Source organism: Dasypus novemcinctus, chromosome 6 (genome assembly GCF_030445035.2).
Source record: "Dasypus novemcinctus isolate mDasNov1 chromosome 6, mDasNov1.1.hap2, whole genome shotgun sequence".
Lineage (NCBI taxonomy): Eukaryota > Metazoa > Chordata > Mammalia > Cingulata > Dasypodidae > Dasypus > Dasypus novemcinctus.
Genome location: NC_080678.1, coordinates 70,796,571 through 70,810,004, shown reverse-complemented (window position 1 = coordinate 70,810,004; position 13,434 = coordinate 70,796,571). Strand labels below are relative to the sequence as shown.

The 13,434-nt window shown below is 40.5% G+C and overlaps 1 protein-coding gene across 6 annotated transcripts in view; it reads right to left on the bottom strand.

Annotated features, from left to right (window-relative positions):
• Window positions 1-13,434, bottom strand: part of ARID5B (AT-rich interaction domain 5B) — a 184,294-nt gene that overhangs the window by 75,736 nt on the left and 95,124 nt on the right. The window lies entirely within an intron of this gene.

Genomic DNA, 13,434 nt, shown 5'->3' with positions numbered 1-13,434 from the left:
TAAAGTACCGATTGTAAGACGTACTTTTTTTTTCACATTACAATGTCTTCACAATCAGCGGTCTCCTGGTTGACGGCATCTTACAACTATAATGGACAGTGCTTTATATTTCTTAGAGGTACATATAGCAAGGTGTGCCTTACAAATGATGTCTTAGATTTGATGAGACATAATAGCCAGTTGTGGTCTTTATTGGGGGTCAACCAGCTTTTTCTATAAAGGGCCACATAGTAAATACTTTTGGTTTGTGGTCCATATTACTCTGCCATTATAGCACAAAAGTAGCCATAGGCAAGATGTGAATACATGGATGGGGTAGTGTTCCAGTAATATTCTATTTATTAGAAATAGGCAGCAGGGACCAGATGTGGCCCATGGGTCCTGGTTTGCCCAATGCAAACAAGATGGTGAACGGCACACTGACCTCCGAGGATGGACCGAGCACTGCTCGCTGATGGCTCCAGCCTGATGCTGAACGTGCTGCAGGCAGAAGCCTGGTCATACTCCCAGTGCAGCCACTTGCCCACAGCAGGTGCTCAACCTCCATCAGAGAAGATTGAGGTGAGGGACCGTGTTTCAACTCACCCGAGTCATGAAGTGGACCACAGCTCTGGGTGGGCCAGCAAGGACTATGCAGGTGAATGCGAAGAATGTGCCCAGCTATCCCTGGAGGAGCAAGCACTGTTCTAGGTAGTTGACAAAAGTCTTGGAAATTTTGAACTGAAGTCAGATTCTTATAATCATTCTTTGAATGAATTAGAACAGTTAACAGGCTACTAAAGAGCACAGAGCCAGTTTGAAATCCAGCTCCACCACTTAACTAGCTCTACTGAAAGATTTCCTTCCACAATTGCGACCCTCAATTTTCTCATTTATAAATCAGGGGTAACAATACCTACCTCAAAGTATTGTTGTGAGAATTGAATGAGATAACATATATTAGGTACTCAAAAATGCTAGATGAAGCTGGCTTCATGAGGTCTTTCACGGAAATGATTAATCATAGTAAATATACACGATTCATTAAATGGACATAATAGAGGGGTAGAAACTGCCTGGTACATTGGTCCATTGTAAGCCCTCAGTAAAAGGTAGGAGCTACCATTATTATTATTTTTTAATTAACCAGATTTCTCAGGAAATAGGCTGTCCTAGTTAATGAATTGCAAAGTTTACTGAAAATCATTAAAAACACATTTTTTTGTTTGTTTGTTTCAGTGGTAGAATGCAAGTATGCAAGAACAGAAAGGGATTTTAAAGTTCATCCAGTCCAGGGGTTCTTAATCTAAGAGGTCACACATCCTATGAATCCTAAAACTACAGGCAGAAGTTTCTATATTTGCCTGATATGTTAATTATAGGTAATAATATTGTTCAAAGCCATATTATTTTTTGTTTGTTATTGTTATGTTTGCATACAAATTTTATCAGGAAAAGATTCATACCTTTTATTGGATTCTTAAAGTGGCCTGAGGTCAAAAAAAAGTTCAAAAACCTGGTGCAACCTTCCATTTCACCTGTAAGACACAGAGGGCCAGAGCAGCTAAATGAGCTCAGATTTGGAATCCAGGACTGGACTCCTGACTCCCTATCAAGTGCCCTCTCTAGTACATTGTGCTTTTCTTTATTTCTCAGTAATTAATAGCACTAGAGTTCATCTCTCCTAAATCATGGCTCTGTGCTTTTACCTAAGGCAAGGCCAAGTTGAGCCTATAACTGCCTATGGAACAGAGCCTTCCACTGCTACTTCTCACCAAACTCTTGTCAGTTGGCACTAGTTGCTGCTCCACCATTCCTCCCTCACACCTGAGCAAAAGCAATGAAGGAGAAGCTGGTGGAAATAATGATTTTGTCAACTTCCATTCTCCATGATTGTCACCAGCTTCAACTTGAGGCATTTCTACAATACTAGGGTGCACTCTTCATGTGCATAACCATCTGGGAATCTTGATTAAAATATTGGTAACAGGGCATTACCCATTCAAATTCAGGACAGCTGATTGATGCATGTGGGAAAATCTTTGAGGGAGCTCACTTTCTTGCATAAGCTCAGTATTCACTGAAGACATTGTTTTCCTCTTGTGATTTAGAGCTGTGCAGAAAGTCTGACTCGTCATTCTGAATGCTGATTCTCTATGTTCTCAGCTGTAGCTGTGGAAGTTTCAAGAAGCAGGACCTGCTATAAGCTAAGAGCATAGCAGGCTCTGAGCATCACTTGGAAGGAAAATTATTTTGACAAGAGCATCTTGGAATCTGTCTTAAAGACATCATCAGAATTGCTGATGATTTTATTCATAAAGATGTTCACGACATTGTTAATTATATATTATACATAATAGCTACCAAAAAAATCTCTGGAGGGAACAGCTTAACTTTCAATAGAAGAGGATTAGGCAAACAATTATCAATTCATTTGATACAATTCTATATAACCATTAAAATGGTGTTTATAAAAATGTTATATAGTATGGGAAAATGCTTATTTTATACTAACTAAAAATTTAAGATGCAAAAATTGCATATATAAAATGTCCTCAAGTAAATAAAAATGTTTTGGAAAATGACTGGAAGGAAAAACACTGATGAAATTATCAGTGATGTTTAGGGAAGTGATATAAAAGAGAGGATAAACATACCAGCTTTGAAGCCCTAGAAACCTGAACTGGAATCTACCTAGATCATTTACTAACTGGGTGACTTTGGGCTTATTTAACCTCTTTTTAGCTTCTGTTTCCTCCCTGTGAAGTGATGGCTAAGATATTCCTTAAAGGGGCGCTGTACGAATGAAGCAAGATAATACATGTAAAGGGTTTAGCATAAGGTCTGACATATGGTACATGCTCACAGAAGAGTGGCAATTATTATTATTACTATACTTATACTTTCCATAATGGAAATAATTTCATAATGAGAAAAATATTTTGAAAAACATATGAGCTGTTTTTTACAATTTACTTTTCATTTCCCTTCTTGAAGTACAACGGGGATAAGGAATATGGAGCATCTGGGTAACTGAAGATTCTAGTTAATTAGGTTTTACAGAATATCATCTTGCAGTTGAGACACCGTGCCCTCCAGCAATGGGACACATCCACCAATACCATTCACCAGGTGGGATGACATCAAGAGCACAGGCCTGGAATGGGATACCCGAGTCCCATTCCAGTCTCACGTTAACATTTAGCCACTGCCTTTCCTGATCAGCTTCTACAGCTGCCCGACTGGAGCCAATGAGTCCTGTCCTCCTGGTCATACAGGACTGTTCAGAGGCAAGAAATCAGTGACAGGCTGGAGGCCCTTTGAAAAGTATGAGGAACACACTTCCAGGTAGAGGACATTCCTCCTATGAGGTGAAAATTTCAAGGGCGAGGGTGGGAGTGGCAGGGCCAAGCTTTCCACATCTCCCAGGCTCCTCAGCTCAGGCAGATGTCACTGTCCCCCAGGAACAGAGTGAGATAACTTAATGGGGGCTCCACAATAGTCCCAAGGTGTGTTCTGGTCCTGACACATTTCAACTTCCTTCCTTTCGAGAGCCATGGGACAGAATGCATTTTCTATAACATGGCACCTATCGTTAATGCTACAGTAAGTACAAATCTCAAAAGAGCCAATTAGTACCAACATCTTCTTTCTGAAAGTGGGTGAGCAGGACCCGGGGTGCTGAAGTCAGTGCCCTGATAAAGTTTAGCTTCTGGGACTGTATGTGATATCCTTGTTCAAATATTTCATCTCCTATTTCAAAGACATAATGTTCATGCCTGGGACTGCAAAGGAGTAAGCGTAACTTGCTGAACCTTGCATGTGTGAATTTACCTTAGCCAGGATCCCCCATAGAACTCTCCTGAGAGACAAAGACCTCATAACATGGCACCGGTCAACAACCCACAAGTATCCTTGGGATATAAGTGGCATCCACCAAGAAAGCTTCCACATAAAGAACATTTTACTGACTAAGACTTTTCTTTCTGAACACTTCTCTCAATGATTCAAGTCTGAACTATGATCTGTATTGGATTTGTTCCTGATCCATGAAACCCCACATTTAATTTGGGCCTGACAATGCCCTGTATGCTAAAAGCCCAGCCGCTGTTCCTTGATATCCACAGTGAATTCTGATATCTGTGGTTTAGGGGTTGGAAAGGTTATTGTGATGACCTTTGGATACAGGCTACCATTTGCCCTAACTTCAGAATGCTCCTCAGTGTCCTCTGAAAGAACATTCTTCTAGGATGGGCAGGCGACAGTGCCTATTAAGCATAGTAACAAATTAATGATCTTTGACCAAAGATACTGATGAGTTTTTGAAGAAGGTTCTTCTAGTTTTGCATGGTGAGTAAACGTTAAGAAAAGAACAAGTTCTTTTGATCTGGACACTTTCCCTTGAGAATTGAATCAACTGGTGATCAGCTAAGGTTTAAAAGTTGAAGTCAATAAATACTTGACTCTAAGAAAGGAGATAAGATGATGGCGATTTGAAACCCTCTAGAACTAGAAGAGTTTTTATTATCTTTTCAGCAACCATATGTTGATGCAAAATGAGTAAGACATGGTTCAGCCCTTTGAGGGGCTAAGAATTCTACTGAAGGGAGATGCAATGCAAGTCGTTAATGTTAGTACCAGGCAGAAGGAAGACAAAACTTAGAAAAAGTACAAGCACCACAGAAGCATCAGGGAGCAAAGCCTCTAAATGAAGGTGTTTATTCTGAAGCCACCTTCTTCCTAGCAGTAGCCTTTTAAGCAGCTGAGAAACCAAGAAGGCACTTCAATCCTTTATCCCCTACAATCAAGTTATTGTGTCCCTCCTTTTCTTTTTCATCAACACAAGGGAAGATCCAATTTAGTAAGAGAAATGTTCATTTCTCTCTAAGAGGCTTCCTCTAGATTCTAACCACTATGGACTTGTGAGAGAAGGACCCAGGAGCACATATCCCCTGGGACAGCGTAGAATCTTCCACAGAATTAAAAGGATATTTGCTTGTGGAGGTTACTTTTTGTTTAGGCTGAAAGCTGAAAAAAGCAGAGGAAATATCTTTCTTTGGGCTTCAAATTCCAGAGTATTTCTACCTCCTCACCTGAAATAACTTCCTCCTTTCTGAAATCTTCTCAGTCCTTCAAGGTCCAGTTGAAAATTCATTTCTTCCAAGAAGCCTGGCCATCTGGGACCCACTTTCAAATACCTTTTAATTCCAGTTGCACCTCCAGTTCGTTCCTCAACTGGCCCTTCGTAGAATGTCTTGCAGTGTCCATTATGTGACCATGCTTTCCCATTTACAAAGCTTTGGCAGCTATCACCTCTTTTGAACCTCAAAATAAAACTCTTAGCTCACTGCACCTCTCGCTTAGTAGCAGAAACATATGCTCACTGGGGTCAGCAGACATGGGTGTGAACCCCCACTTTCAGCCATATGTAGGTCTGCTGATGCTGCTTAGCCTCTCTGAGGCTGCTTGTGGGTAGAACATGAGGTAGTTATGGGAATTAGAAATAACCTTTGTAGCACACTACTGTCCGATGCCTTATCTCACCCAACTTGATTTTAAGGGTCTTGAGAGCAAAGACGATGTCATATCTCAGTATCCCAGCAATGCCTGCAGTTGTACCTTAAATATGATGCCCAATGAATGAGAAAATAAGCACACAGGAAGCAATCGAACATACCAGTCTTTTTCTGCCCAAATCCTGTCCTTTAGTCCTTCAAAATGGCAACTGGAGAGCCAAAAAGGCCGTGCAGAGAAGAGATTCTTAGGGAGAGAATTTCTAGGCAACTTCCAAAGGGAGCATAAAGTCCAGATGATGGAATCGAGGCCCACGCCAGCCAGCAATGAGAAGATTTCCTGAGCAGGCAGCGCAGCTGGCTCTTGTGCCAAGAGCTTGGCTACTCTGCCTCCTTTGAAAACCCATTACCAAATCATGGCAAGCGAAATTTAATTTTAAAAAGGGAAATGATTTATGTGCTACAGGAGTAAAGAAGTGACAGAAGCAGGAAAGCTTGCATACATTTCATTTTTTGAAATTAGACCTATAATTTTTTCATTAAAGAAGGATGCCAAGTTGGGAAAGGCAGTGCAGTCTAAGCAGAAAATTACAGAGGGGTGTATAATGAAAGTGCTGTCAGCATCACAACCCCATGTCTTACAGAGTCCGTGAGAACATAAGGCAGTTTACTCTCTGCCCCCTTCAACTTCTAAGTAGTTCCAGCTCTTAAAGGGCTCCATCCTCAGGTCTACTTCTCTGCTGAGATGGGAAGTCATTGGAAATTTTGAGTAGGGAAGCGATCATTCCAGTTGGTGTGATGAAAACAGACTGAAGGACAACAAGGGCTAGAGTTGGGAGACTGGGATAATAAAGGTGAGAGATGAGGATGTCTGGGACTAGAGTTCCTTGCTCCCAATCCAATGGTTTCCAGATTCTGAACCTTTATGATCACTCCTTTCCTACCTACTCCAATACATACAAGTCCACTTAAATCCTACAGAACTTATCGGACATTCCTTATTTGCAGACCTGAGGGTACAATGATCAATTTCTCAATCGTTAGCCTGATCAGGAAGCTGGAAAGCTCTGTCAGAGCAGCCTCCAAGCTAAGGGACAGCCTAGCACGGTGGTTAAGGAGCATGGATGCTGGAGCACACTGTCTGGTTAAAATCCTGGTTTTACTACTTACAAGCTGTGTAATGTTATTGTGCTTCAGTGTCCATATCTGTAAAATGGGTGGTAGCCAGGGTACTCACCCACACTGTGCACATACCCTTCATTCATTTAATTCATATTTATTACACAACTACTATGTGCCAAGTACTGTTATGGTTCCTTGGCATACAGCTGTGAATAAGAGAGAAATTTCCCTGTTTTTAAAGAACTTACATTGTAGTATGGGTGGGTGTGGGGGGGGCGGTGGGCTATAAATATGTAAAGAAGCAAATATAGGCGTTAATTTCAGGTAATAATGAGTGATATGAAGATAACAGCACACTGGGCGTTGGAGTGGGGCAGACTTGTGGAAGGGGCATAGCCAGAGGCTTCTCTGAGGAGGAGACATTTGATATGAGCTGGAACTCATTCGATGAGAAGGAGCCAGACTCCTGAAATCCAGGGGTCGGGGTGAGGGGGGGGTCAGGTTACATTTCAGGCAGAGGAACAAACAAACAAATATATCTGGAATGAATGGAGGAGTAACGAATGGCACCTCACTTTCTCAGTAGTCTGTACAAGTACGAAACAATTTTGTGAGTGTTTTTTGTTGTTATTCTCTTTAAGGAGGTACCAGGGATTGAACCCTGTACACGGCAAGCAGGTGCTCAACCAGTGAGCTATATCCACTACCCAATGACAGTTATTTTGTTTGTTTGTTTGCTTTGTTTTGCTTGCTTGTTTGTTTTTAGGAGGTACCAGGTATTGAACCCAGGACCTTGTACGTGGGGAACAGGCGCTCAATCACTTAAACTACATCCACTCTGTGGGTGTTTTTTGAGGACCCATTATGGACCAATATATGTTTAAGACTTTTTGGATGGTGTGAAGGGTACAAGAAGAATCGTTTAATGGTAGTACTAACATTACACAGTACTTGCCGTGTATCATGTGAGGACTTTTACACGTTTAATCTTCGCAGCAACCCTGTGAGCTCTGGTACATGGCTATCCCCATTTTACCTCCCCCCATCCCTCCCACACTATAATGTAAGTTCTTAAGAGTCGTGAACTTGTCTGTCTTGTTCACAACCATGTGCCCAGAGGCTGGAACTGTACTTGGCACATAGTATGTGTAGACGACACATTGGTTAAATGGATGAATGGGTAAGGGTGTCAGACACTGTGCTAGGCTCCCAGCATCCCTAGAGGGCTTCACCTACTGTTCAGGAACGTAAACTAACCCAGTTTCAGCAGAAGGATAGAATGAAAGGGATGAGAGAGAATCTTCACTTATTAAGAAGACTTTTTAAAATCAAGTAAATACAGATCTATTCTGAGCCTCATTGTACTACCCAAGCCCTGACCTGCGCTTTTGCCTGTGATTTTTCAATGATCTGGCTGTTTCCTGTAGTGTGATTTTTTAAATTGATAAAAATATCCATTTCACTCTAGAGAGGAATATGTTGATCTTGCTAATGTAATGGATATAACCCTCTTACTTTTCTAGATGAAATGCTAAGTGAAATATTAGCCAATATAGACACAAATCCTTTCTTCTGGGCTGAACAAGAGTTTATTGTACCCATGAGTCCAAATAGTTTTTTAATAACCCATTGAGTCCACTCAGCTACAAAAGCAGTCCAGAGTTATTTTAAAATCTCTTTCGAGTTCCAAAAATAGAGAAGAAATACACAAATCCTATTGTTCCATATATCATGACACTGTAAATTAATTTAGAGTAATAACATAAAATTTCTTTTCATCCACCCCCAAGAGAGATGGACCCTAGCTTCTACAGCTGGTGCCCAGGGAGATGTGCTCCCAGGCCCTTCTCGTGTCCTTCTGTCCTGGAAGCTGAAGCCCATATGTTAATCATTACATGGACCTCAGAGGACATCTGATACACCTCCACCAGCAGATTTAATTTGGGTTTGGTTCACTACATTGAATGATGACCTTAACTTTCTGCCCACCCCTACCTTAGAAGCACATGCAACCAGGAGAAGGTACCAAGAGTGGTCTTGGTGACACTATCTCTAAGGATAAACAAAACCTCTAGAAAATTTCAAAGACAAAGCAGTCCTACAAATGAGATCTCCGAAGGCGAGGGTCTTCTGCACAAATAGCAGTATACAAGAAGCACAACTCTTTTCCACTTGGCTTCAGTTAAAGAGAAATGTCTGCCCTGTTATCATTTGGGAGATCGGTGGGCACCGCAGGCAGGCAGCGAAAGGCTGCATGTGGACAGGGGCCAGGGACAAAGCCATTTGATCATCGAAATCCACTGTGACCATGAAACCTACTTTGGCAAGGAAAAAAATGTTTACTCACTTACAAATTCCCATGATCCTTAACAAAACAACTGCCTTTCCTTTCATTTCCAGCAAAACATGTGATGTTTAGAGGGGAAGAGGCAAAGTCCAGCTCGTCCTTTATGCTTCCAAATAATTTTATACATCCCAGGTTTTCTTTCATTAAAATTCAAGGTTTTGTCCTTTTTCTTCTGTTTCCCAGCCTCCCTTTGCTTTTTCTTCTTTGTCTATAATGTCATTATAGACAGGAAAATGGAAAGGGAAAGTTCAGTGCGGATGTAAAGAGCTTCTTAAAAACATAATTTAAAAAGTAGAAATTTTTTATTTTCCATGAAGGTTTTATTAAGAGCCCAGGAGCCTTGGGGAAATGAGTTCCTTTATTATGCAAGAAGCAAGATCATTTGGGGTGATTGCAAGTTGTCCAAGGCCTAAGATTCTAACAGAAATGGAGTGCCCGGGAGCCTGGTTAAGTGGGTTGTTATTACCCGATTTTACAGACGAGGCAAATGAGAGACCTTCGGGGACTTGCCCAGAGGCGGGGAGGAGTAACCTGGATCCCTGATTTAAACCTGGGCCATCTGCCTAGAATCCCAGCCCTCTTTTTCCTATCTTGTGTTATCCCACCCAGCACAGTATGTGCCATCTCCTTGCTGAAGATCAGAACCCGTGGGGTTCTGCCTGTGGGCCAACTGCCACCATGACAGTCCATCTCATTTCTCTTCTTTTCAGGTGAATTATCACCTTCTTTCTTTAACTGCATCCTATTCCTTGGTCAGGAAACACATTTGCCTACAAACACATACACACACACATATGCACACCAACTACCAAAGAGCTCAGAATCAGAACTCCTTCTGTCACTATGTAATTCAAATCCCAACCAAAATCAAACATATCTTAATCCATGTAGTCCCACCCTCCCTCAAATTGCAGCTCATTTATGTGCATTGGGTCTGCCTCCTATCTCTGTGATTGAAGCTGGTACTTTCAAGTTATCCATTTATATACCCTTTTGCCTGTGCCTCTGTTTGAATTTAGCTGTCAACATTTCATACACGTGAAATCAATCTGAGTGATATTAATGTAAATATGCATTACAAAGTGGTGGGCATTTTATTGTTCTAACAGCAAAAATAGACAAAATATTTGTATGTGTGTGTATTCTCTACAGCCTAAACAAAAATACAATATAAATGACAGTATGTGCTTTACATCAGGGGAATTACATTATAAAAAGAGGTAAAAAAAAGAGAATGGCTTATGTCAGGGGATTCTGACAGGGCAGTAGAGACAGGAATTATGCATAGGATAAAGAGGTTTATGGGAAAAAAATCCATCCATTATGTCTCTTTCTCCTCATTGTTATTACAATATCTTTTCCTAATTGCATATGCAATACAACCAGTTTTCATAATGCTTTAATGGGGAGTCCGCTGCTTTCGTTTTAAAAATAGTCCATTCTTTCTTGCTAAGAAAAGAACACATTACCTTTAAGAGCAGTGCAACTGACAAGATGGAAGAATGCAGACAGGATGTCGAAACTGAAGCTTTTCAATCACCTACCATTAATATGATTCAATTTATGCTTATGTCATAGATTTAGACATTGCACAGTGCTGTAAGCAAGGAAGGGACTTGAATAAAATACAGTGAAGAAAGCAGATGGTATGCTATCAAAACCCTTCAAGCCTAAAATAACCTTTCCCAAGTAAGGAGGATAGTTAATTAAAACCAGGATATATTTACTCTATTCTGAATATCTCAATGTAAATAAAAATCAAAATGACACTACTGTAATGTTGGACTAAATGATGAAATTTCATCTATTCTATTTTTCTTTAATAGTTTCTAATCAAACTTTTCATTAAACAGCTTCATAAAATGCGACGGAGAATTTATTTACAGGGACTCGGAGACTTAAAAGGCTTACTTTTATTGTTCAATTAAATTTGTTATTCGGCGGACAACATTAAAACGATGGGGTGGGGGGAGGAGTGCCTGGGCAGTGGGGGAGAGCTTGTCCTACAGAGCAAAGTCCATTTCCAGAGATGTACCCCGAAGGTTGGCAATGCCAGTGTGGGGTCATCCCTGCCCAAGCCTAGAGCTAGTCCCAAAGCTGCTGCTTGGGCCTCTCCCAGCCTCGGTTCACCCACTCACAATCATGTCTGACTCGTGGAGAGGGGATCAGGCCATTTCCAGAATCCACCCCAAGGGCAAGGGTGTTGACTAAGGGCAGAGGCAGAACAGCCAGGGAGACCAACAGTGGACCCATGACCAAGCCAGCCATTACCTAACATGGACAGTCAGGACATGAATTTCAAACCTTCTAGGCATTTCCAACAGTTTTCTAATCAACCTCTCTCCTTATTCTTTAAACCCACAGGGAGTCCTGCCTTTCCATGAGGCTTTTCCTGATCCCTCACCTCCATCCTTGTACCCTGCCCCCCCCCACACACACACCCATTCCCCAGCCCATTGTTAAATTCCTATGGCACTTGCTGTAGGTGCTACTCACCAAATACTTAATCATTGACTTTCTTGTAACATTAGTTAACCTTTCATGTGCGATAATCCTGTCTTCCCCAATTAGATTTTAAATCCTCAACACAGGCAAGGACCATGTTTTATTTGCCTTTTGAACAACCCCTCCCACCCCCACTCCATACTCCAATTTAATAGAAGAAATAAAAAATATATTAGTTAATAAAATAAACATTAGTCAATCATAAGAGAGCAGACACTCTCCTCTTGAGAAGGACCTTAGAGGTAATTTTATGGCAATTTATGAATTTCATGTGTCAAAGGTGTAGCTGCTAAATGCTATAAACTCTTTGCCATCAGCTCCACCATTCATTCACCTGGTGATATGGCTAATAAAATCTGATTTTTACAGCCTAGGCATACTGTTACCTAAATTACATTTGACCAATTACTGAAGTCACCAAACGTGTGGTACAGAATATATACTGTGTAGAAAATTCATCTGTGGGCCCCCTGGCACTCACAGTAATCTGACAGAAGTGTTTCAGTCATCTGGCAATGTTTAATATTAGGAACATTTGTTTAATGCTAGTCACTAATTAAATTTATGTTCTTCCACCAACTGTTAGTTGGTTGGAGAAAACCAGCCCCACATTTTAACAAACTCTTTAACTCATGTTGATTTCAAAGACAACCAGTTGGAGGTTTAAAGGGCTTTCTCTGGAAATTTAGATATGTGATCGAAAGTGGAAGGTGGAGGAGGATGGTTGGTGAAAGTAGTCAAGTCAGGTCAAAATAAGTGATTCATTCACTAATTAAAATGAAATAACTTTGAGAATTTGAAATACAAACTTAACTTTAAAAATCTAGTCGTTTAATTATTTAAACTAGCCACCTAGAGGTATCTTTATGCCAAAAAGAAAGTTTCCACTTTAAGAGGCTAGAGAAGAAAAACAGCATTAAAATTAGCTGTACCAGAAGAAAGTTCAGGAAAACAAATCTTCAAAAGTCAGATGCTTGTGTTTGTGAGAACATTTAAAACTAATTTAGTAACTCAATAACCATTGTGATTCCCGTTAAATTGGAACCTCTTTCTATTACCAAATCTAGATGCAACAGCTTTGAAACTCAATGACTAATAACTCTTAAATTAGCCAAAAAGGTTAAACCATTTTTTCATTATATTACATTGTGAAACTAATTTTAAATACTCTTAAATGAGGGAAAGCATTCTTTCAGTTTTATTTTGTGTCAGAAATTTAGAGACCTCTAGAACAGCAAGCAAGATGAAAGGTTTGGAAGTGGAGATATGGAAGAAAAACTAAAAAAAAAAAAAAAGGTATTGAAAAGGGAAGATTTGATCTGAAAAAAGAGGGTATTTTTTAAAAGCTATTAAGACACGTTTATTTACTTGAATAAAAAATAACTTGAATAATAAAATATGACAATAGCTATTTCTCTGAAGAAGGAAAAAATAAGTTGTTTAAACACTATTTCCCTCTCACAGATTGGCAGTCATTTAATAAACTGGAATTGTGAAAGACATCTGAAAAAACAGTTTGTAAGAATGAAATATGTAGGGCTTTAGAGTTCAATGAACTTAGACCCTTTTGTTCCCCTTCTTCTCTCCCCTCCCTACCTTCTTGGATTGTCATCTGCCATCCCCTCATTACCCCTCCTCTGCCCACACATCTACTAACAGAACCTCTCCAGCAGTAACAACAGGGCTGCTGGGGGCATGAAGAATCAAATTTGAGAGACCACAGTAGACCCCCCCTGACAAACCATGCTCAGGACTGCAAATGCTTAAGCAGAAAGCTCTGCATAACTTGCAAACCTGGCATCCTCAGGGAGACATTGGCCAACAGAATCTATGAATGTTCCAGTTGAAAAGAACCCCAGGATCAATCTAGAAGGAAGTTCCAACCTCTTCTACGGCCAGCACCTGTAAAGGATCCATTATGGCTCAACCATCAGAGTGGTCACTCTAAGTAGTGATTCTTAGAAAAAA